The sequence below is a fragment of the Miniopterus schreibersii genome, assembly GCF_964146895.1.
Source record: "Miniopterus schreibersii genome assembly, chromosome: 5".
In the NCBI taxonomy this organism is placed as follows: domain Eukaryota; kingdom Metazoa; phylum Chordata; class Mammalia; order Chiroptera; family Miniopteridae; genus Miniopterus; species Miniopterus schreibersii.
In genome coordinates, this window is record NC_138106.1 from 59,502,136 (window position 1) to 59,527,437 (window position 25,302).

Genomic DNA, 25,302 nt, shown 5'->3' on the forward strand with positions numbered 1-25,302 from the left:
TTAGAAATATCATTAATGTAATTCATTGCATTAATAAAAAAGAAAAGCAATTTTATTTCAATAAGTGCAAGTAAAGCACTTAAGTCAACACAAATTCACTATAAAAACTCAGAAAAAGAGGAATAGAATGGTGTTTTTAAATTTTGATAAAATCTATCAAAAACAAACAGCAAACATCATTTTTAAAGGTGAAATGTATTAGCATTTCATTTAAAAGCAGGTTGTCTATCATCAACATTTCCATTTAACACTGTACTGACGATCCTGCTAACATGGTAATTCATGAAAGAGAAATACAAAGTATTAAAAATACCACTTATACAGTAACAAAAATAGGTACAGAGTAACAAATTTAGCAAAAGATAGGCAAATCTATATGAAAACAAGTTAACACTTTGTTTACATATGAAACACTTTGTTTACAAATGAAAATACATATTTCATGGCTAGAAAGACTCAATATCTTGAAGATTTGTGCTTTCCCTAAATTAATTTTTATAATTAATGAAATTCCAATAAAAACTCCAACAGTTTTTTTGTGTGATGCCTGACAAGCTGATTCTAAAATTTTATATAAAAGAGTAGAAATCCAAGAATAGACAGAATATTTTTAAAGAAGAAAAGTAAAAAGAAAAATAAGGGAGGACTTGCCATATCAGATATCATGATATGTTATAAAGCTATAATAGTTAATTTATTTAATATGTGTGAAAGGATAGGCATACTGATCAATGGAACTTGAATAGAAAGTCCCCAAATAATGTATAAAAATATAATCTTTAATGTTATATATCTATAATAATCAAAGTGTACTAAATGTTATAGAGATATTTTATTTGCAGCTCTAAACTCATTAAGTCATTTATTAATTTTTAAAAAGTCGCTTAGAAGGGACGGTGCATTCCCAGGAAATCTGGTTTTCAAGCGTAGAAAATTCATGACAGTCAGCTTATTCTGTCTGCACCCGAGCAGAACACGTGTTACTCTGCCGTGCATGGCTCCACTGAGGGAACATTCTGTTCCCTCTATTGCCTGACTAGTTCCCAAGCATTTAAAAATCTATTTCAGATATTTAGATGTTCCCTGTTTAATTAAGTTTCTCTGGATTAGCTTAAAGAACAGTTTGTCGGTCTCTTTGCTGTAGTGCTTTTGTGAGAATTATAAATTACTAATGTATTTTTGGACATGAATCACAGTAATGCAGTTTATTTATATGTTTGCTCTATCAGATTGAGTTTCTTGAAGATAGACAGCCCGTTTTATAAATAGCAATTTTTGCCCGTCTATATATACTAGGTATTGTAGATACAGAAATAAATATGCATTGAGACATGGCTGGGCTCACAAAAAGATTGAGGGGGAAAGGAAAGAATGGAAAAGAGGAAAGGAGGGGGTGGTACATCTTTTTAATGACCTCTGAGCACTGTGCTAATCACATTTACATATGTGGAATTACGGAATTCTAGAACTGGAAGGGACTCTGAGACCATTGACCAAATCTCCTTATTTTACAGAAAGAACTAAGCCCCAAGGAGGTTTTGTGGCTCATGCAAGGTCACCTGGCTGTTTGGCTGTAGAAAGCACTAAAATCCAGACATCCTGACTCCTGGGCCAGTGTTATTTTCCCTATATCATATTGCTTCTTGTTCTGGCCTTGTTAAAATAAAAGGACAAAATTTAGCATCTCAAAACCCATGTATAGCCCGGCCGGGCATGGTTCAGTGGTTGAGCATCGACCTAGGGTCCAGGAGATCGTGGTTCAATTCCTGGTTGGGGCATGTGCCCAGGATGCGGGCTTGATCCCCAGTTGGGGACATGCAAGAGGCAGCCGATCAGTGATGACTCTCTCATCGTTGATGTTTCCACCTCTTTCTCTCCCTCTCCCTTCCTCTCTCTGAAATCAATAAAGATATTTAAAAAAAAACACACACACAAAAAACCCAGCCAACCAAACAAAAACCCCATGTATGTTATCTGACCACAGCATATCACCGGAATGTCCTGACGCTTCCAAACTAACACTTTTAAATTTGCTTAAGAGGTTGTTTTGTACCATTACGTTGCTTTGAGAAATATGGATTATGTGATTTAATACTAAATTATGTGCCATGATTTAGTCTCTATATTATTTGTGAACACTAAATATCATTAAATTTTTATAATTTATGTTAGAAAAATATCTGTATGAACACTGGGCTAAGACAAGTAGCATTATTCTTATTAAAAACTTCAAGTATAGGTAAATTTACAAAAGTACGCATTTTTAATGTTTAGATTATAAGACTGTCTATAATTACATCAGGTCAAAACCTCTCCCTAAAATTTGATTTTAACTTGGATTATATCCAAACAATCACGGCACTTTTATTTAATATTTGCTTTTGCACTTTTCATAAAGTTTAATGATCCACTTAATTTGATATAATTTTCTGAAGCCTGAAGTGTTTTTGAAAAACTTTGCCTTCAGTTCCTATTAGGATTCCTTCCCTCTCATTAAAAAGTTGGTCTTATTTAGTTTGCAAGAACTACACAATAAAATAAAATACTTTTCCCGGCTTCTAATGATGTTTCAATATGAATCTGTACCATTAAGTCACCTAGTTAACTTAAAAAAATTCTACTGAATAACATGCATAATTCCAAAGTTGTAGATGTTAGGTGACTAGATGCTTCCAAATAGCCACTGATCATTTGTCAGAAATCTGAACTCAATAGAATTTCCCTGTTCCCTGGAGACAAAGGGTGAAGGAAGGGGACCCATTGTGAACAGAGACAAAAGATACTCAAAATACCATCTAACTTGTTTTCTGTGCCACTAGAGATATTTTGACTAACATGTCTCCAGACTGTTAAGGAATGTATTGGAAGTTTTTTCCTATGTTTCCTGACCTCTGTAAAAGCAGGTATTTGATTAATCAATTGGAGAATCTGAAATTCTCAGCTTTTCCTGAAACCAAATTTCTGAAAACCAAACTGTATTAGTAATAGATTGCTATGAGAAGTCCGTTTATTAAAATCCTCAGAAATGATGCTGTTTGCTATGAATGTGATTTGACTGTATTCCAGTTCCATTGTTGCACTGTGTGTGTGTGTGTGTGTGTGTGTGTGTCTGTGTACAATTACATGTATATTAATCGGTATGTTGTTCTATTTTCTTATTTATAAGTGGGAACAATACCTTTCCAGGGGCTGAGAGCTGAGGGAGCTATTTGGAAGCAGGAATGATTGTTGCTTTGCTGCTCCCCCTTGACACTCTGCTCCTTTGGGAGAAGCACCCCCGAGGTTTTGCTGGGGGCTGTCAACCACACAGTCACACAGCCAGTGCCCTGTCATAGAGGTAGATAACCAGCCTGACTGGGCTGACAGTGGTTGTAATGACCTGGCCAGGGAGCATCCAGTGGCCTAGACCAGTGTCCTCTAGAATGTTCTAAACAGAAATTGGAAGAGAAAAAGTATCTTTTCTGTGTGTTCAGGAGCAGGAGCTATGTAAATGTGGCATGTTGCCTGCCACATGAAAAAACTGAGAGAATAGTGCCATCGTGCAGTGATGGATAAAATAGGGCAGACAGAGAGAACGCAGACAGGGCCGAGGACACCCGAGTCCCTGTGCCTGGTCCTGCTCCCAGACCGGCCCTTGTTCCTGTTGTTCCTCGATTTGGGGAACAAATCTAGGATCTTCAGGAAATACTGTTTTCACACAAATGGATTTGAGTTGTATCTTTATCATAATACAATTAGCTATCTAACTATTCTTTCTTTAAAAAAATGACAAAAATTTACAAAGAAGGCTGCTAAAAGTAGGTGCTTTTTCAGAGATAAGTCCTGAATTTATATCTTATGTGGATGGTAGATGAACAGCAACATGCTAAGGAGTTTCATCCTTGCTAGATTAGTTTACAGAGGTGTCGGCCAACTTTCAAACCGGAGAAAACATCCTCATATGACCTCTCCCTAGAGGTTTTCACTTCTTATCGAGGGCTCTTGGAAGTCAGGCCAGGTCCTGGGGGCTTGGGGGGAAGTCTGGTCGAGTTGACTACTTCCTCTCGGCAGCAGTACTTCTCTCTGGTCTAAACCAGTGTCCTGAAGCCACCCAGGAGCGCACTGAAGAGGAGTGACTCACTTACCCCCTTGGCCAAATTAGGGTTGCACCAAAACATGCTTTCACAGAAAATCGTAACATTGATGTTATATCAAAAGCATCTATTCTTGCTAGCACATTTATAAACATTTTAAATAGAGCATTTGACAAGGTTTCTGAACAGAAATTTAAAGCGATTTTATGATAGCATTAGTTCCTGTAGATCCATAATATTTCAATGAGGAGGCAGGTAATATCCTGCTTACTAGAGAGCAGGATAAAGGGCAAGGGATAGATACTTACTATTCGTCATCTGAGTGGTATAAATGTAAGAGGAAGAACAATATGTTGAGGAATTAGACGAATTGAGAGGCATAGCTCTGTCTTGAATTCAACTCGAAGTTCTGAAGTTTTTTCTGCAATAACAATATAATGCTTTAAGAAATTCTTTTGAATGCTGTTATACCTCTGAAATGAGCTATAATAATATCAGCTTCTGGCAATGAAGCTGACATATTTCAACCCAAAGTACACACACACAGATGTTATTTTAAAAGCAGCAATCCAGCAATTACCCATGATGTGATCCAACTTCATGCATCACATTTCTCACGCCATCGAGTGGCGATGCTTGCCAGGAAATGTTGCATTTTAATTGATGATATCAATATGAAGTTTCACACAATAAAAGCGAAGGCAAGAAACAAAAGCATCATATCACTGGCTGACGACATGTAAAGCAACATCTAGGTGTGGGATATTCTCCTGCACATTTTAGGCAGAGTTTGGCTGTTTGCTGTTTGTTTAGGTTAGAGTTTAATTGAGTATTTGAAAAACATTGCCTGAACTTTTTTGTTCTTAATCATTACTATAATAGGCCAGTGATGAATTGATTTTATATATAGTAGTATGTTTTCTTGTGCAGGACTCAGTTTCATTTTAACCAGCTGTCTTCCATGTAACATATGCTTTTACTAATGGATCATAATATATTAATAAAACATTAATACATTATATTTATTCATGTACTTCACTGGAAACAATGGATAATTGTTCTTAATTATGAGACAAATTGAGTCCCAATGATCAAACTAAAAGATTGAGACAAATTTAAGGGTGAAAAAAATAATTATTCTTTTTTGTTATTGTTAATCCTCACCCGGGGATATTTTTTCCATTGATTTTTTAGAGAGAGTGGAAAGGAGGGAGGGAGAGACAAACATCGCTGTGAGAGAGACACATCAGTTGGTTGCCTCCCGCATGCACCTCGAAGGGAGCCAGGGAAAGAATCTGCCATCCAGGTACGTTCCCTTGACCGGGGATCAAACCCGAGACCCTTCGGTACGTGGGCTGACACTCTACCACTGAGCTACACCGGCCAGGGCCAAATAATTATTCTTTTTTGTTTTGTTTTGTTTAAAATATTACAGATGTCCCTTTTTCTCCCTAATGACCCATCCCACCCCTCTCCCCAGGCCCTCTCCCCACCATTGTCGGTGCCCTTGGGTTGTGCATATATGCATATAAATTCTTTCATTACTCTCTCCCCCTCCACCCACCCGCCCTCCTCCATCCCTCTGACATTCGTCAGTCTGATCCATGCTTGCATGTCATTGAATCTATTCTGTTCATCAGTTTATTAAGTTCTTTAGATTCCACATATAAGCGAGATCATGTGATGTTTGTCTTTCTCTGCCTGGCTTATTTCATTTAGCATAATATTCTCCAGGCCCATCCATACTGTCCCAAAGGGTATGAGATCCTTCTTCTTTACAGCTGTGTAGTATTCCATGGTGTAAATGTCCCACAGCTTTTTGATCCACTCATCTACCGATGGGCACTTGGGCTGTTTCCAGAACTTAGCTATTGTAAATTGCCCTGCTATGAACATCGGGGTGCATATATTCTTTCTGATTAGTGTTTCAGGATTCTTAGGATATATTCCTAGGAGTGGAATCACTGGGTCAAAAGGCAGCTCCATTTTCAGTTTTTTGAGGAACCTCCATACTGTTTTCCATAGTGGCTGCACCAGTTTGCATTCCCGCCAGGAGTGTCCCAGGGTTCCCCTTTCTCCACACCCTCGCCAGCATGTGTCGTTTGTTGATTTGTAGATGGAGCCATTCTGACAGGTGTGAAGTGATACCTCATTGTGGTTTTACTTTGCATCTCTCTGATGATTAGCGACGTTGAGCATTTTCTCATGTGTCTCTTGGCCATCCGTATGTCCTCTTTGGAGAAGTGTCTATTCAAGTCCTTTGTCCATTTCTTAATTGGGTTGTTTGACTTCCTCTTGCTGAGTAGTATGAGTTCTTTATACACTTTGGAAATTAGCCCCTTATCAGATACACCCTTGGCAAATATTTTTCCCAGACGATGGGGTTCCTTTGTATTTTGAGGCTGTTTTCTTTTGTTGTACAGAAGATTTTTAGTCTGATGTAGTCCCATATGTTTATTTTTTCTTTTGTTCCTCTTGCCCTAGGAGATGTATCAGTGAAAAGTCCACTGCGTGGGATGTCTGTGACTTTACTGCCTATGTTTTCTTCCAGGATTTTTATGGTTTCATGACTTATGTTTAAGTCTTTTATCCATTTTGAGTTTATTTTTGTGTATGGTGAAAGTTGGTGGTCTAGTTTCATTTTTTTGCATGTAGCTGTCCAGTTTTCACAGCACCACTTATTGAAGAGACTGTCTTTTACTCCAATATATGCTCTTGCCTCCTTTGTCAAATATTAACTGACCGTAATGGAGTAGCTCTATTTCTGGGGACTCTATTCTGTTCTATTGATCTATATGTCTGTTGTTGTACCAATACCAGGCTGTTTTGATTACAGTGGCTTTGTAATATAATTTGATGTCTGGTAAAGTGATCCCTCTCACTCTGTTCTTTTTTCTCAAGATGGCTGCAGCTATTCAGGGTCTTTTTTGGTTCCATATAAATTTTTGAAATGTTTGTTCTAGATCTGTGAAATATGCTGTTGGTATTTTAATAGGAATTGCATTGAATTCATAAATTGCTTTGGGTAGTATGGACATTTTAATGATATTAATTCTTCCAATTCATGAGCATGGTACATTCTTCCACTTGTTTATATCTTCCTCTATTTCTTTTTTCAGTGTCCCGTAGTTTTCCAAGTACAGGTCTTTTACGTCCTTGGTTAAGTTTATACCTAGTATCTTATTTTTTTAGTTGAAATGATAAATGTTATTGTTTTTTTAGTTTCTCTCTCTGAAAGTTCATTGTTGGTGTATAAGAATGCCATTGATTTCCGGATGTTGATTTTGTATCCAGCTATCTTGCCAAATTCATTTATCAAATCTAGTAGTACTTTGATGGAGTCTTTAGGGTTTTCTATGTACAATATCATGTCATCTGCAAATAAGGACAGTTTTACTTTCTCCTTTCCAATTTGGTTACCTTTTAAGTTTTCTTCCTGTCTAATGGCTATGGCAAGGACTTCCAGTACTATGTTGAATAAGAGTGGTGAGAGTGGACATTTCTGTCTTGTTCCTGTTTTTAAGGGAAATGGTTTTAGTTTTTTCCCATTGAGTATGATGTTGGCTGTAGGTCTGTCGTATATGGCCTTTATTATGTTGAGGTATGATCCCTCTATTCCCACTTTGCTGAGAGTTTTTATCAGAAATGGGTGCTGGATTTTGTCGAATGCTTTTTCTGCATCTATTTGTATGATCATATGATTTTTGTCCTTCATTTTGTTTATGTGATGTATCACATTTATTGATTTGTGGATGTTATACCAGCCTTGCATCCCCGGAATAAATCCCACTTGGTTGTGGTATATGATCTTCTTAACGTTATTGCTGGACCTGGTTTTCTAGTATTTTGTTGAGTATTTTAGCATCTATGTTCATCAGGGATATTGGCTTGTAATTTTCTTTCTTTGTAGTGTCTTTATCTTGTTTTGGGATTAGGATGATGCTGGCCTCATAAAGAGTTTAGGAGTTTTTCCTCCTCTTGAATTTTCTGGAATAGTTTGAATAGAATAGGTATTTATTCTTCTTTGAATGTTTGGTAAAACTCACCTATAAATCCATCTGGTGCAGAACTTTTGTTTGCTGGGAGTTTGTTTTTTTTACTGCTTCAATTTCATTAGTTGTTAATGACCTATTCAGGTTTTCTACTTCTTCTTGATTCAGCTTTGGAAGGTTGTATGCTTCTAGGAATTTGTCCATTTCACCCCTGTTGTCCAGTTTATTGGCATATAGTTGCTCATAGTATTTTCTTACAATCCTTTGTATTTCTGTTGGGTCAGTTGTTATATCACCTCTTTCATTTCTAATTTTATTTATTTGCGTCCTTTGTCTTTGTTTCTTGATGAGTCTGGGTAAAGGTATATCAATCTTATTTATCTCTTCAAAGAACCAGCTCTTGGTTTCATTGATTTTTTTTGTATTTTTTTTTTTTTTTAGTTTCTATGACATTAATTTCTGCTCTGATTTTTATTATTTCCTTCCTTCTACTTCCTCGGGACTTTTCTTGTTGTTCTCGTTTCAGTTCTTTTAGTTGTTGTGTTAGATGGTTCATTAGATCTTTTTATTATTTCTTGAGATAGGCCTGTAATGCTATGAATTTTCCTCTCAGGACTGCTTTCACTGTGTCTCTTAGATTTTGGGTTGTTGTCTAATCATTTTTGTTTTTTTCCGTGAAGTGTTTGATTTCTTCCTTGATCTCATTGGTAACCCATTCATTGTTTAATAACATGCTATTTAGCCTCCATGTGTTTGAGTATTTTTGAGTTTTTTTACAGTGGCTGATTTCTAGTTTCATGGCATTGTGATCCAAGAAGATGCTTCATACGATTTCAGTCTTCTTGTATTTGTAGAGACTTGCCTTGTGCCCTAACATGTGATGTATTTTTGAGAATGTTCCATGTGCACTTGAGAAGAATGTGTATTCTGCTGCTTTGGGATGAAATGTTCTGTAAATGTCAATAAAATCCATTAAGTCTAGTGAGTCATTTAAGGCCTGTGTTTCCCTGTTGAATTTTTGTCTTGATCTGTCCCATGCTGACAGTGGGGTGTTAAAATCCCCCAATATGATTGTGTTGCTGTCAATCTCCCCCTTAAAGTCCAACAAGAATTTTTTAATATATTTAGGTGCTTCTTTATTCGGTGCATAAATGTTTATAAGGGTTATTTCCTCCTGTTGGATTGATCCCTTTAGTATTATGTAGTGACCACCTTTGTCTCTTGTTATGGTCTTTATTTTGAAGTCTATTTTGTCAGAAATAAGAACTGCTACTCCAGCTTTCTTTTCCTTTCCATTTGCATGGAATATTTTATTCCATGCCTTCACTTTTAACGTGTGACTCTTTTGCTCTCAGGTGGGTCTCTTGTAGACAGCATATATTTGGGTCCTGTTTTCTTATCCATTCAGCTACTCTATGTCTCTTGATTAGACCGTTTATTCCCTTTACATTTAAGGTTACTATTGATATCAACTTATTTAATGCCATTTTCCCCCTTTATGATGATGTACCTTTCTCTCACTATTCCTTTGTTTTCTTAGAGCAGTCCTTTTAGCATTTCTTGCAATGCTGGTTTGGTTGTACTGAACTCCTTTAGTCTTTTTCTGTCTGGGAAGCTCTTTATTTCACCTTCAATTTTAAATGATAGCCTTGCTGGATAGAGCAGTCTCCGTTGCATATTCTTGCTTTTCATTACTTTGAGAACTTCATGCCACTCCCTTCTGGCCTGAAGAGTTTCTTTGAGAAATCAGCTGTCGGCCTCATGGGGGTTTCCTTGTAGGTCACTGCTTGTCTCTCTCTTGCAGCCCCTTAATATTTTCTCTTTGTTCTTGACATTTGCCATTTTAATTGTGATGTGTCTTGGAGTGGGTCTCTTTGGGTCCCTCTTGTTTGGAACCCTCTGTGCTTCCTGAACTTGTGTGGCTGTCTCCCTCGCCAGCATAGGGAAGTTTTCTGTCATTATTTCTTCCACCAAGTTCTCTATCCCTTGCTCTCTTTCCTCCCCCTCTGGCACTCCTATAATGCGAATGTTGTTTTGCCTCATGTTGTCCCAAAGCTCCCTTAGACTATCCTCATGCTTTTTAAGTGTTTTTTCTTTTTGCTGCTCTGATTGATTGTTTTCTACCTTGTCTTCTAAGTCACTTATTCTATCCTCTGCTTCATTGAGCCTGCTTTTAATTCCTTCCAGTGCATTCTTGATATCAGATACAGCATTCTTTATCTTTGTCTGAGTTTTGTTTATGGTATGTATCTCTTTTTCATGTTGTCACTAAGGTCCTCGATCTTTCATCTAGTGTCTTAAGTTCCTTGAACATCATCATCAATACTCTGAACTCTGTTTCTGATAACTTGCTTAACTCCATCTCATCAAAGCCTTTCTGGTGATTTGCCCTTTTCTTTAATTTCGGGGTTGTTTCTTTGTCTCCCCATTTTGGTAGGTCTTAGTGTTTGTATCTATATATTAGATATATTTGCTGTCTTCCAGTCTTGTGGGGAGGGATTTTGTATTGTGAGACCAGTGGAGCCCAGAGGTGTGCTTTCCTTATACTTCTGAGCTCTTTGCTGTAGGCATGTCCCTTTTGTGAGTTCCTTGGGTTCTCCTGTTGTGGTTAGGTCTAGAGTGTTGTTGACCAGTCCTTGGGAGGACTTTCCTTTCAGGTTGGCTAACTGTGTGTCTCAGCCCCAACTTCATCATGTAAGCTGTTGTACAGGTGCTGGCAAGGCAGGACAATACACAACTAAACTTCTGAGAAACAAGGGGTATCTTACAAAATATCTTGACAGTCAAAATGAAGACAACCCAAGTGAAAATAGAACTGGGATCGTGAAGGGAGAACACAAGTTCTAGAGAAAAAAAATTAGCTTAAAAAAAGAAAGAGAAAGAAAAGTAAAGCTTAGGGAGAGAGAAGTATATTGTTGTTAATAGTGACTAAAATTTAGACAATAATAATAATAAACTAAAATGTGAAAAATAGAGAAGCTACTGGGAGATAACAGAGGCAAAGAAAAGATTCTGAAAGAAGGGCCAGCAAATAATTAAGGGAGAGAATAGGAATAGGATAATAGTTGAAAATGAAAAACTAAAAATATATTAAAGAGAATAAGAGAAACTAACAATCTAACAAAAAGACAGGAAGACAGAAGGGAGAAAAACAAAAGCAAGAAGGAAAAGAAGAAGAAAAAAGAAAAAAGAAACTTATGCCAATGGATCGGGACGAGAGAGAGAGAGAGAGAGAGATAAAGCCCAGGCAGGGAGGGAGTCCAATAAGAGATTTGGGGAGACTATAGAGAAAAGCAGTAAACTTGTTGGTTATAATGATAAAGTCCCAGCCATTAAGCAGGAATATCAAGAAAGTCTTGATATTAGAAGCAAGGATAAAACAAAACAAAGCAAAGAAAGAAAACAAAAGAGAGAAACAAAACAAAGTGAAGCAAAACAAAATTCTTTAAAAAAATAAGAAAAAATTAATTAAAAATTTTAAAAAAATTATTTTTTAAATTATTATAAAATTTAAAAAGAAGAAAAAACAATTTTTTTTCCCCCTTTCTCTTCTTCCTAAGGGAAAAAGAGAAGAAAAAAAAGAGTCAATCAGGTGGGTTTCTTCTGAGCTGCTTGTGTTGTCTGTGGCTCACTGTGTTGTGTGCTGATTTCAGTTCTCCTGGGAGGTGCTTGTGTATCAGCCAATGTTAGGAGCCGTCTGGGTTTGGCTCTGGTGTCCTTAGGTAGATGGTTGCTCTGAGGCTTTCTGTGGTCCACCTCCTCTTGTCAGCTATTTTGCAACCTTGTAGTTGCCTGGTCTTGCTCCAGAGTCTCTGTAGAGTCTTTAGGGTGCAGGGTGGCTAGTGTAGCCCAGGGTATCACTCCCCTTAGAGGTGTCGCTGTCAGGCACTCACTGTGCGGGAGTTAGTCTCTGCTCCACCGCCAGCTCCTCAGTCCCTACCCTGTCCTCTGATTCTAGTTCCCCAGGCTCTGTCCTGCTGCAGCTTCAGATTGATTTCAGCTGTTGCCTTTTCTGTATGGGCCATTTCAGCAGCCTGGGCTCAGTGGGTTTGATTAAAGAACATTCCAGTGAACCCTTTGCCTGCCCAGCCCCCAGCAGGGGATTTCAGCGTTTCCTCCAGTTCCCAAACAACAGTCCCTGGGAGTCTTATTCTTATGATGTCCTCCTGTGAGCTGCTCTCCCTTCCCCCTCAGGACTGTGCCCTGTGGGGTGTCTGAGGCCTCAGTGAGTGGGACCCGCCCCTTTCCTATTGGGGACAGTGCTCCCAGCTGCAGGAGAGGCTGGCGGGCTCCGCCCCTCCCTGCTCAGCTCTGGTTGGCTGGTCACACCAGGCCCGCCCCTCAGACCGTCTACTGTGCAGACCCCGATCCCAGCCTCCACTGGTTTGTTCACGCAGTGCACGCCGGGAAGGTGGGAGCCAGTTCTGCGATCAGACTCACAAATGCACAAAGCAACACACAGGCAGAGAGTCCGCCCCGCAAGGTCCCGCTGCCCACCCAGAGGGTTTGCCCTGCAAGGTCCCGCCAAGGCATCCAGGGGGAGGGGATCCAAATTCAGCTCCCCGCGCTGCTGGTCTCAGCAAAGCTGGGGCACCTTTACGCGCCACCACAGCGCCCCTCAGGGCTGGTCACACATCCCAGTCTCGGCACTGGGAGCTCAGGGAGGGAGGGCTCCACCCCTCCCCTGCGCCAAGCAGATTCAGTGCTTTCTGGGGCTCAACACAATGCCCTATAGCAAGGCAGAGGGCCCCCTCAAGCAGCTAGTCAGTCCCAACCTCTGATCCCTTACCACACACTTTGGGACAGCCTTCCCTATGGTCAGCGCCCCGAGCATTAGACACCAGTTGCAGCCGCCACTAGAGGCTTTGTCTCGCTAGGAAGGTGCCGTCCGCCATTAGAGGCTTTGTTTCCTAGGGAGGCGCCGGCCGCCATTAGTGGCTCTGTTTCCTAGAAAGGCGCCGTTCCCTCCGGGACTCACTGCTCCCCTGGGCCCCTCTGCCCTATGCGGGGCGCCCCTTCCCCTCTCGTCGCTCCGGGTGTGGGATCCCCGCTTTTGGAGGCCGTCCGCACTCCCGAGGGGAGGGAGCTTTGCAGCCTCCAGGCCTCAGGGCTCGGCGCCCAGCCCAGGCTTCAGGGGGGCTCCCCCTGCTACCCCCCCCTTACCGGACTCCGTGATGTCTCTTCAGTGCTCCCCACTCGCACTCCGTCCACTCAGGTATGTTTCTCTGGCTTTTCCAAGCTGGCTACATAGGATTTTTAGGAGGAAATCGAGTCCGTGGCTGGGAGCGGGGGCCTCTGCTGCTTCTCACAGCGCCGCCATCTTCCCTCTCCTCAAATAATTATTCTTGATTAAATGCAGGTAGTGATGTAATTTCCATGCACATTGATGTAAATGTCATTACTGAGTGATATTTTCATGTTCATGTAATTTTGTGACTCATGTGCATGCCCTGTAAACAACTTTCCTGAGAGAGTAGTGGTTTCTGACCATGAGTGGATTAAATGAAAAAGTCCATCACGATATTATGTAAACAAGTGCCACCCAAAGTGTGGTGTGTACACCTTCATCACCTAGGAGCTCCTTAGAAATTTAGACTCTCACTGAACCAGAATCTCTTTGTTGTCAAGGAGCTCAGGAATCTGTGTTCTAACAAGCTTTCTCAGTAATTCAGTGGGTAAGGTTTGAGAACCTCTAATGTAGACTTGATAGCATTTCAGTTCCTCATCTATCAACAGTGATTCAAACTTTCTATTCAAAAGCCATCAGAAGATCTGGGTTTTACCCTTCCCCTCATGGGCACTAAAAGTACATAGTCATATTCCTTTAAAGAACAACTGTTTTCTGCTATTGTGTTCGAAGTACTTCCTTACGGGTAGCTAGTTATTCCTTCACTTTATGGGTTCTGAGTCTAAGAACTGGCTAAATTCTGGCAAGGGGTTGTGACATTCCAATAGGGCAACTGACTTCAGCTTAATGCTCATCCTTTAAAAAAAAATTTGTTAGCAAACTTATAGAGTTGTGTAACCATTACCATGATCCAGTTTTAGAACATGTCCATCACACCCCAGAATTCCCTTGAACCCATTTGAAGTCAATTCTCACTCCCACCTGTAGGCCCAGACAACTTCTAATCTGCTTTATTTCTCTATAAATTTGTCTGTTTTGGACATTTTAAATAAATGGGATCGTACATGTACTCTTCTGTGTCTGGCTTTTTCCCATTTGCATAATGTTTTGGAGGTTCATCCATTTTGTAGAATATGCCTATTTTGTTCCTTTTTATTGTTGAATAGTATTTCATTGTATGGATATCATATTTTATCTATTCACCAACTGATGGATAGTATGAATAATACTGTGATGAACATTCATGTATAAATCTTTGTGTGGAAAAGTTTTCATGTCTTGTGGGTGGATACATCGGAGTGGAATTGCTGAGCCATATGATAAGCTAACATTTAAATTTTTAAAGAAATTACCCAGCTCATTTCAAAAGTGCCTATACCATTTTACATTCCTACTAGCAGTGTACGAGGGTTTGAAATTCTCTACATCCTTGCCTACACTTGATATTGTCTGTATATTTTATTACAGCTATTCTAGTGGCAGTGTAGTGGTATTTTCTTATGTTTTTAATTTTCTTCACTAATAACACTTCACTAATAAATGATCTTGAGCACTTTTTATGTGGTAAAAGCCATTTGTATGTTTTCTTTGGTGAAATGTCTATGCAAGCCTATTTTTATGTTTGGTGGTATGTATCTACTTCTTATTGAATTGTAAGAATTCTTTCTATATTCTCAGTACAGATCCTTTATCGGATATATGATTTACAAATGTTTTCTCCTGGTCTGTGAATTGTCTTTTTATTTTTTTTAATGGTGTATTTTAAGCACAAAAGTTTTTGAATGTTAAGGAATTTCAGTTCATTGTGGGGTTTTTGTTTGTTTGTTATAACCTGTGATTGTTTTATCATACCTAAGAACTTTTTGCCTAATCAATGTCACAGAAATTATTTTCCTGTTTTCTTCTAGAAGATTTCTAGTTTTAGCTCTTTGTGTCAGTGATCCATTTTTGAGTTTTTTATGTATGAGCTAGTGAAATTACTTTATTAATGGTGTTGGTAAATGGTTCATATTTGTGTTTAAGGACATTGAGTTGACCCAGCAGCATTTGTAAAAGAGAACATTTCTTGGCATCTTTGTCAAAAAATTTAAAAATTTTTATGCATATCTCTACTGACTTGAATTTCTCTGTGGATGCAGCTGCAAGTATATATGCAGAAACTCAACTGTATTAGTCAAGTCTTGTTGAACCAATCGTTTTTGATATCTTCTGTTTAGTCCAGTGACACTTCTTGTCTTTGTTATTGATTATCTGAATTCATCAATAAATTCTAAAAACCCATCTTCAATTGTATAATTTGACTGTGAAAAATATTTTATAGATGACTTTACTCAGATTATACCAGACCCCCAGAAAAGATTTTCTGACTGTACAATATTAGTGCAGTCATCCATCTGCAGAGAATTGTACTGACTTTTTCATTCTCTGAATAATAATTGTTGCTTTACTTTCTATTTGTATCTATGATTCTAAAGGGAACTTTGTTATTTGACAGAGGTATCTTATCAATCATTTTGCTTGCTTTGTCCCCAATCATTGCTTTGCCAGTAGGGTTCTGCATGTTTCACCAATTATTTCACAATACTATAAAGTTTTTGTATTCTTATCCTTATTACACAGCATGTTAGTTTCTAGGATACTTGAATGTCCTTCTATTTTCCTTCAAAATTTTTGACAGTTTCTCATAGTACCAGTGTTTCTAAACACAGCACATAATGAAATAGATTCACTCTCAGCTGGCAATGAAATTTCAAATTTTAAACAATTTTCATCATATTTGTGCCATATTTTTTTGTTGTTGTTGTTGAAGCAGGTATTTCTATAACACTAACAGGTGATTTAGTCATTAATTTGGCTTTATAACTATTACTACTAGTACTCATATTTGTTTTAAATCTCTTTTATTATGCCCAAAGTCTTTTTAAACCTCTTAATCATCATAATGTCAATTAAAAAACAAAAAGCCCAATCTATATTATAATTACAATAGTATGAATTTATACAGTAAACTGTGCTTGACCTCTGGAAGTGATGTATTGATATATTACTAAAACATACATAATCATGAGAATGGAAATTTGGTATATAACAATCTATATCAGCCATCTGTACATTCATACTATCCTTATATCCAAAGCAGAAAATTTAATTATTGAAGGTTTAACCCATTCTTGGATTTGTTGAGTAACCAGACTCAGTCTATATGAAGTGATTTTATGATGGCATTACCTATTTTGGATTTATTGCAAGTAAAAATATCTATAAGAGTAAGTTTTTCTGTCAGTTTGTTTCCTGATTGATATTAAAAATACATAACTATTAAAATGTTAGAAATATCTAACTAGTAAAATGTTCAAATGTTAACTGAAGACCATCTAGTGGTGGTACATGTGGCATGTTCTGGGAAAAACTCTCTTATCCTAGAACATCAGAACACTGAGTCACCTGAACAAACCACTACCTTTAGGTCATCTGACCACCTACACTGTGCCATTCAAAGATATGAACTATTATAAAGAATACCTGTCAATATTGCTGATTCCTGCTTCTGAATCTAACTTTTTCTTAAATGAGCAGTTGGTATTATTGATAGATGAAGGAGGCAAAGAAAAAATTGGGTAATAAAAACCTCCTCCACTTTCTCCTGTACATCCTTCTAATTGTGAAGCAATGAAGGTATTAAAAAAAAACAAAAGAAGCTGCAGGAATATGGATTCCAATCCAGGTTGTTTTTAGCTGAGAGCTTTTAGGTAGCTTAAACCATTATACATATGGTTTCCTCCCATGTATATTAAAAATAATTATATCTATTTTGTAGGATTCTCTGGAGGCTTTGATAAAATAGTATCAAATGTAGCATGCTTGGCACAGGGCTTGGGGCATAGTAGATGTTCAAAATATTAAAAATACTTTTAATTAATTAATTTTTTACTCTGGGCTAATAATAACCTCCATACACTTTTTGTGCTATTGTAGAAACTAAATTACATTGTTTGTAAAAATTCTCTAAGCTATCTCTCTATCAAGAGTAAATATGACTTTTTAAAAAAATTCCAAAGGCTCCTGGCCAGGCGTTCCTCAGCGGTTGAGCGTCAATCTAGGATTCAATAGACTGCGATTTGATTCCAGGTCAGGGCACATGCCTGGGTTGCAGGCTTGGTCCCCAGTAGGGGGCGTGCAGGAGGCAGCTGATCAATGACTCTCTCATCATTGATGTTTCTATCTCTCCTTCTTCCTTCCTCTCTCTAAAATCAATAAAAATATATTTTAAAAAAATTCCAAAGGCAACTTGAGGTGGTGAGCACACAATATGATATACAAATAATGTATTATAGAATTGTACACCTGAGACTTATGTAATTTCATTAACTAATGTAACCCCAATAAATTCAATAAAAAGAAAAAAATTTAAAAAAATTCCAATGGTACAACAAACCTAAGAAGATAAATAATGGAAAAACTTAAACATTTTTAAAACATAGTAGTTTTGTCATAGAGTTAGCAAGGCCTAATAATATTATAGTTGACCCTTCAACAACATGGGTTTGAATTTACATGCAGATTTTTTTCAATAAATGAAGTCAGCCCATCATATCCACAGGTTTCACATCTGAGGATTCATCCAACCACCGATCGAAAACAGTATTTTCACATTACCAATCATAGATTCCCATTGGCAAAACAAAAAGTTTTTGTTTTCTTATTTTTTAATTATAGTTTACTTTAAATATGATTTCGTACCGGTTTCAGATGCACAGCATAGTGGTTAGAGACTCATATACTTCGAAAATACTCTTTCTGATCTGAGATTGCCTGAATCCGCAGACGCAGATGGGAAGGACTGACTGTAGGGTCTAAAGTCATGTGGGGATTTTCAGCCCAGCTGGAATCAATGCCGTTAACACCCACGTTGTTCATGGGGCCACTGTCCTATACATGATGGATGTTTTGAGATAATCAGATGAAAAGTGCTGTGGAAACAAGGCACCATTACTGTTAATTAATTCTACTGTGCCTTGCCAAACAAAGTTTTTAAAATTATATATGTAACTCAGGGTTCCTATCATATTATTCCTTCGAATATGCACAAAACCTCTAGATGTATTAGCAAACTTGAATCACAATATACAAAATTATGGTTCCCAATTATGATTCCCAATTACGAGAATACAGTATTGTATTTCCTAATTGGTGAACCTAGAATTAAATAATATTTTATAGAGAGGAAAAGATGAAAGTTGTTTGCACAAATCTATGTTCAAATAAAAGATTTGTCAACATGGACTGCATAAAGCTAAATGATATTTTAAGTAGTGTTGTTATTTTTGTTATTTTCATCTCCAAGAAAAAAAACGTCAAAGTTTATTTGCGCTAGGAATTTAGGATTCAATTTCTATAGCATGTGCCTTAATTTGGTGATTTTTTTTTTTTGAGAGATAGGCTATCTGGACCAATGGATGATTGTTCTAAATAGATTCTTTTTTTCTCTCCCTGTTCATGGGCTATTTCACTCATCACAGATATTATGAGATGAGCCCAGGGCAAAGGACCTTGCCCTTGAAATGTTAGGAATATAAGAAACCAATGAAAAATCTTAACACCATTCAAAGACCATTGTTTCCTATAGGTGTTTACGACACATAGTAACACAAAAAGAATGTCACCCTTCTGGAATAGTGAGTGAGCCCAATGCACTTGTGTTTGATTCAAATCACGTATCTTTTGTTTGGGCTATTCAGAGTTACTATAAAAACTGAATGGATTCAGTAGACACATTTATTTTCTTTCTAGATTGTTTAAAATTTTTAAAAATTTATTTTGAATTTTTAAATGCATATTTTTTAGTACAAAAGCAACATGTGTTTATTGTACAAAAATTAGACAACAGAGAAAAAAATATATTTTGTATTGCATGTTGAACATTCTTTTGTATAAATGTTAATGTGCCCAAAAAAGTCTCATCTTTTCTTCTCTATAAACATTATTTAATTCTTATGAAGGAATACATATTTTATTTTTATTATTGGGGTCATGATTTTGCACTTTATATTTAAAATTTCCTGACACATGAAACAAGAAAAAAAGATATAAATATACAGATAAACAAAACCACATTAATAACCCTACCATCCAGGTGTAATCACTATTAATATGGTGGATATATATTCTCCCAGAGTTTTCTTGATTTTTAAATCACTGTCAGAAATAAGAAGGCTCTTAAATTAGATTATTTGTAAGTCAAGAAAGCATTGGCTCTGTGCATTCTAAAGGTACACCTTGTTTTTCTCCTCTACTGCTCCACATATCACTGAGAACTATTTTTCAAAATTGCCTTCCAGAAGCTCATAGTTAAGTGGAGGAGTCAGACAAGCAAATAATTGTTATCTTCTACAATATACTGTAGGAACTGAAGAATTGGCACCAGAATTGGCACCACTGAGCCGAGAGGCATGGGGGGCAGGGAGAGCTTTACGGAAGAGGTGATGTTTGAGCTGAGTCTTAAAATAAGGAGCAGAGAGGTTATCATTCAGGCAAGGCAGAGAAGGCCAATCCCGGGAGGGAATGTGTGCAAAGGCTGGGATAGAATGTGAGATAGGGAGGCAAAGGGGGCCAGTGTGGTGCATGAATAATGGTGGAAAATGAGTTTGGAAAGTGGGCAGAGACTGGACTGCACAAAGGCCCGAATGTCCAGGTGAGAGCCTGGGCTTTACCTGGTGGGTCATGGCAAACCGTTTCAGAAGTGTATGAGTGTGAGTGTGCATGTGTGTGTGGTATGCACAGGTACTATAAGAAGCTTACAGAATGTCTCTGTGAAGTGTCTTCGTTTGGTCCCTAAAGGTATAGCCTAAGATAAGGATTCTTGGGAATCAGGGAAGAATGATAAAGTGAGTGTTAAAGCCTAGGGGAGGCTGTGGACTCACAGGATGCTGATGTCTGTCTGACCCCATGGAGGAGCTCTGGAGCACAAATCGTACCACAGAATTATCCCCATCAAGAGGCAAGGGGCTGGCCGTTAGTCCCTGGGTCAGTCACTGGGCATGGTTCAGGGGTGGGGTAGTTGAGGGTGGGATGGGCGGTGGAGCCTCCTGGGCTAGAATTGGACAAGAGCAATTCTCAGGAGAAGGGGGCATTAGTCAATATTCACTGCAGATAGTGGATGGGTACATAAGCAGGTAAGTTGGAGCAGAGAATCAACTACAATTGCAGAGATCTTTAACACAGTGAATTCCCAAGAAACATTTCTGGCCCCTTTTTCTGAGAGTTCGGAACTATGACCTGCCTATGTCTTTCTGATTAGGAGAGCACTAGGGTCTTGACAACCAACTGACCGTTTTATGTTGATAGAATGGTTCTTCCTGGCCCAAGATAGTGTGCTCTTCTTTCTGATAGGTTACAAGGGAGAATTTGCTCTCTACAAGGAATTTTCTATCTACTTAGAATTGAGAAAATTACATTTCAACATGTAAGAATGCTAAATAGCAGTGGAGGAGTAAAGATTTCCATGAGGCAGCAGCACATGGCCTCTCAAAGAAATATAAGGATAATTGTAAAAGGAATGGCTGTGGCTTCAATTAGCCTAGATTCCCCTTCTTTGCTTATTTAGAGCACCCTTTCTCTGACATCATCTCAAGGTTCTCAAAGAATAGCAGCAGCTTTACCTGCATTAGATTACCTGTAGTGCATATAGGATATGGGCATGGAAATAGTGATGGCTGCCCCTCAATATGAGGTGCTCATTATTCATTCATTCCTTTAACAAATATGCGGCATTACAGGTGACAGGAATATTGCAGTCAATAGCATAATGTCCCTGACTCTTGGAATCATACATTTTAGATGAAGATATTGAAGGAAAAATTATTCATGACATTTGTTAAAGATGATAAGGCACACTTTATTCATTCAAGGGGCACTTCAAAGGGGGTTTGCAATAAGGAGGAGAGATTGGACTCCACCCCTGCTCTACAAGGACAAACAGGAGTTTCTATCCCAGAATCAGGGTGGGGATCAGTGGTTGGGAAATTACTAAGAGGGAACATTAGGGGTAAGGGAGATTCTTGCTAGACCAATTCAACAGAATACTTACTAAAGGCAGGTCAAGTTGATAATCGGGAGTGAGTGATTTTTACTAAACTGATTTAGCAGGAACAGTTTGCTTAAACAGTATTCTACAAGGACAGAAAAAGAAGTCCAAGGTTGGGTCTAGTCAAGCAGACTTTTCAGAGGAGTCTGATTAAAGATAGGTCAAGGAGAGAGGCTTTGTCGAGGGAAGGCAGACAGACTATACATAAATAATTAAGGGAACATGGATGTTGGCTTGTGATAAGTTCTATATTGAAAAAGGAAACAGAATAAAGTAGATAGGGAGTGCCAGCATGTGGAGGGGTGGATATGGGTTTCTACTTGATTTGGAGTGAGTACGGAAGACATCGCTTATAAAGTGGCTTGGTGAACACAAGAGAAAAAGCCATAAATGTTCAAGTAAGAGTGTAGCAGTCAGGAAACGGCTGTGCAAGGGCTCTAGGGTTGAAGTACACATGAGGGAGAAACATCAATCTGTTGCTTCTCATACCTGCCCCAACCAAGGATCTAACTTGCAATCTGGACATGTGCCCTGACTGGGAATCGAACCCACCACATTTCAGTATAAGGAATGACACTTCAACCAACTGAACAGCCAGCCAAGGCTAGGCTAAGAGTGTTTTAAATGAGTTACCTTTCTTTGTGCGGGTGCGGAGTCACAGATGGTCATCTTTTACTGCTCGTGTAGTAGGACTTGATGAGAGCAAGACAACTAAGCAGTTGTTACATGTCCAGCCACAGTGGAGAAACTACAGGTAGTTAGAATAAACAAAGAGGCCATGAACCACAGCCCCAAACTCGATAGCAGAGCAGCATCTGTGGTTAAATGAAAACCACAAATAGACTTGCTCAGCAGACTTTAAGCCAAGGAGCTTCAATGTCGGATGCCCTGAATTCAGAAAAGCATGGATAATAGATTGCTTGCTCAATTTTCCTCTCCTGTTTGGCATACTGTAGGCTTGATCACAAATATGTCTAAGATGGAGTTATAAACAATGTCAGGTGCTGGGAATTTCTAGCCATTAACATTAATCTGAAAGTGAATCTTCGTAAGCACAGTCAATCCTCATTATTCACGGACTCCATACTTGTGAATTTACTCGCTCACTAAAATTTATTTGTGACTCCAAAATGTATACTTGTAGTGTTTTTATGATCATTCATGGACATGAACAGAATGGTGAAATATGTGAGTCCTCTGACATTCATATTCCCAGCTGAGGTCAATCAAGGTGGTGCTCTGCCTTCTTTTATCTCTTATGTTTTTGACATTTTTGTAAGTTTTGTTGGTGATTTTCCTATTCAGTATGGCTCACAAGTATAACAGTATTCCTGAGCACAAGAGGCTGGCATGTGCCTTAGGGAGAAGATACGTGTGTTACAGAAACATTGCTCAGGTGTGAGTTAGTGCTATTAGCCATGAGTTCAATGGTAATGAATCAACAATATATGTTGAAGAAGGTGTCTTCAAACAAAAAATATATGAAACCAGGTTATATATTGATCAGTTAGGAACTTAACCCCTAGGAACAATGGTTCAGTATTTGCTAATTCAGTGTTCACAGAGACTTTATAGAACACGACTACCACAAATAACGAGAATTGATTGTATTTGCTAGGTCATTCAGTAATTCATATTAAATTTTTCAGAAACACTGAGCTCTTGGTCTGTTCCATCTCCACCCGCTCCCACCAAAGGGACTCATTCTACCACCTCCTTCCTGTTCTGGCCTTGTGGGCTTCGTGTGCCCAATCCTGTAGGTACCTTCCCACCCCTGCTCGTCTTTTCCTTCTCCGTAAACACTAAACATTTGCCATTGCCGACTAAACATTTGCCATTGTCGTCTTGCACTGGAGTCCTGGCTCCTACCAGTTCATATTGGGTTGCCCTGCACTCTTAGCAGGCTCAACAATTCCTCAAGTAAGAGTTATGTTGAGATTTTACCCTAAGTAGGTTTTTTTGGCCAGGGTTTTGTAGGTAGGGATAGGTCCTGAGAGGTAATGTGTTGTCTTTCAAGAATAGATCTCTACATCATCTGTAAGCAAGGAGGCAGGGTAGCTTTTAACAGTAAGAGGTGAAACCCTTACTGGCCCATAGGGCTTAGTTAGATTTGGGTTTCAAGGTTCTCAACTGTATGGACCCAGAGGTCCTCATCCTTAGTCTTAGGGTCCCGCTTTCTAACTAAAGCATTTTCTCTGGCTTAGCAATGCTGCTAGGGTTAGAGTTCAACATTCTCTGAAGTTTCCCTACCCTTATAATTACTCTATTAGACTGACCTTAACTTTTTTCCACCTTTGGGCAGGTGATCCAGATCAAAGAGTGCACTTAGAGTCTCCTTCCTAGGACCACTTCTGGTGCCCACCATCTCAGATTGAGTTTCTTGGAAACAGATCTGAGATGAAGTTTGTTTGTAGGATATTTATTGGTGATTTCCCTCAGGAACAACACCTATAAGGACATATAGGGTGCAGAACTAGATAGAGACGGAAATTCTACTGTGATGAAATTATAACGTAAGTCTCAGACAATCATTTGTGTGTCACTGGAAGTGAGACAGCTCTTCAGAGTTATCCACAAATTGATGCAAGGGAACAGGTCTTGTACTTTGTATTAACCAGACATTGGATAGAGGCTTCCCTAGGGCAGTGAGTGTACCTTTGGATAAGATGGGTCCCTTTGATAGAGAGCAATTTCAGAGGAGAGATGTGGCTATGAGATATCCACAGCTAACACTTCAGTGCGTTGGTTCTAATATGAGCATCTAAACAGTGTACTTTAGCATACAGTACAATACATATAAATTCCCACATTTATATATTTATTTTAAGATAATAATTAGAGTATAAACTCAATAGAAAAGGGACCTTGTCTGTCTTCTATATTGCCATATCCTCAGAAATTAGAACAGCCTGGCTTAGTATTTACTCAATAAGTATTTGTTGGCTAAATGAGAGAACTAAATGAGTAACTAAAGCATATTTATAGGTGTCACATTTTGTAAACTGACAATCACTTGGCACATCACAGGGTATACAAATAAATGAAAACATAAATAGGAAAGCATCCTAAAGTAGTTCTCTCCTCTTACATTCAAGTACAAATCTCTAACATGACATTTTTTTTCATTTCTGAAATGAAACCACTTCTTTTTTTAAAAAAATGTTTTTATTGATTTCAGAGAAAGGAAGGGAAAGGGAGAGAGAGATAGATACATCAATAATGAAAGAGTCATTGATTGGCTGCCCCCTGTGTGCCCCCACTGGGGATTGAGCCCGCAACCTGCGCATGTGCCCTGACTGGGAATTGAACCGTGACCTCCTGAATCATAAGTCGATGCTCAACCACTGAGCCATGCCAGCCAGGCTGAAACCACTTCTAATGCATTAAATGAATTGACTAATGGCATGGATCTTCTACTCTGATGTGGATTCTTCATAAACTGACTTGGCTGTAATATTATAGAATATTAAGAGAGAGATTATAATTGGATCAGCTCCTGTGGTTGGACTGACTCACAAAGGCAAATTTGGTTTTGCACCTAGATTTTATTAATATTCACTTTCTACTGCCTTCCAACAGATGCCTGCTTTTGATTTTACACATAGATTTTTAAACATTTTTATGATACTATGAACATATAGAATCTTTTGAAACATTTTTTTCTAATAATATTCTATTAAATATTGGCACTCTCCCATATAAAGTGAGAAAAAAAAGTAAGTCTGAAATGTCAGCTTGTCCACTCTTTAAATATTTCTAATGCAAAATGTCACAAAAACTCAACATTAGTAAAACATTTACTTTTCCCCATATTAATGACTACCATGTGTGAGTTCAGGTTTATAATTGAAAACAAATGAACAACTAATTATGAAGAGCAAATATCAGGAATGGCAGCAATGAAGAGTTCTAAGGATCTGTTCCCCAGCAGAACAAGCGTAAACTGGTAAAAATTATTATTTTTAAATAATTCAGGTCTCTGAACTTGTGCTGGAGGCATGCAACAAATGAAGAAACATTTATTTA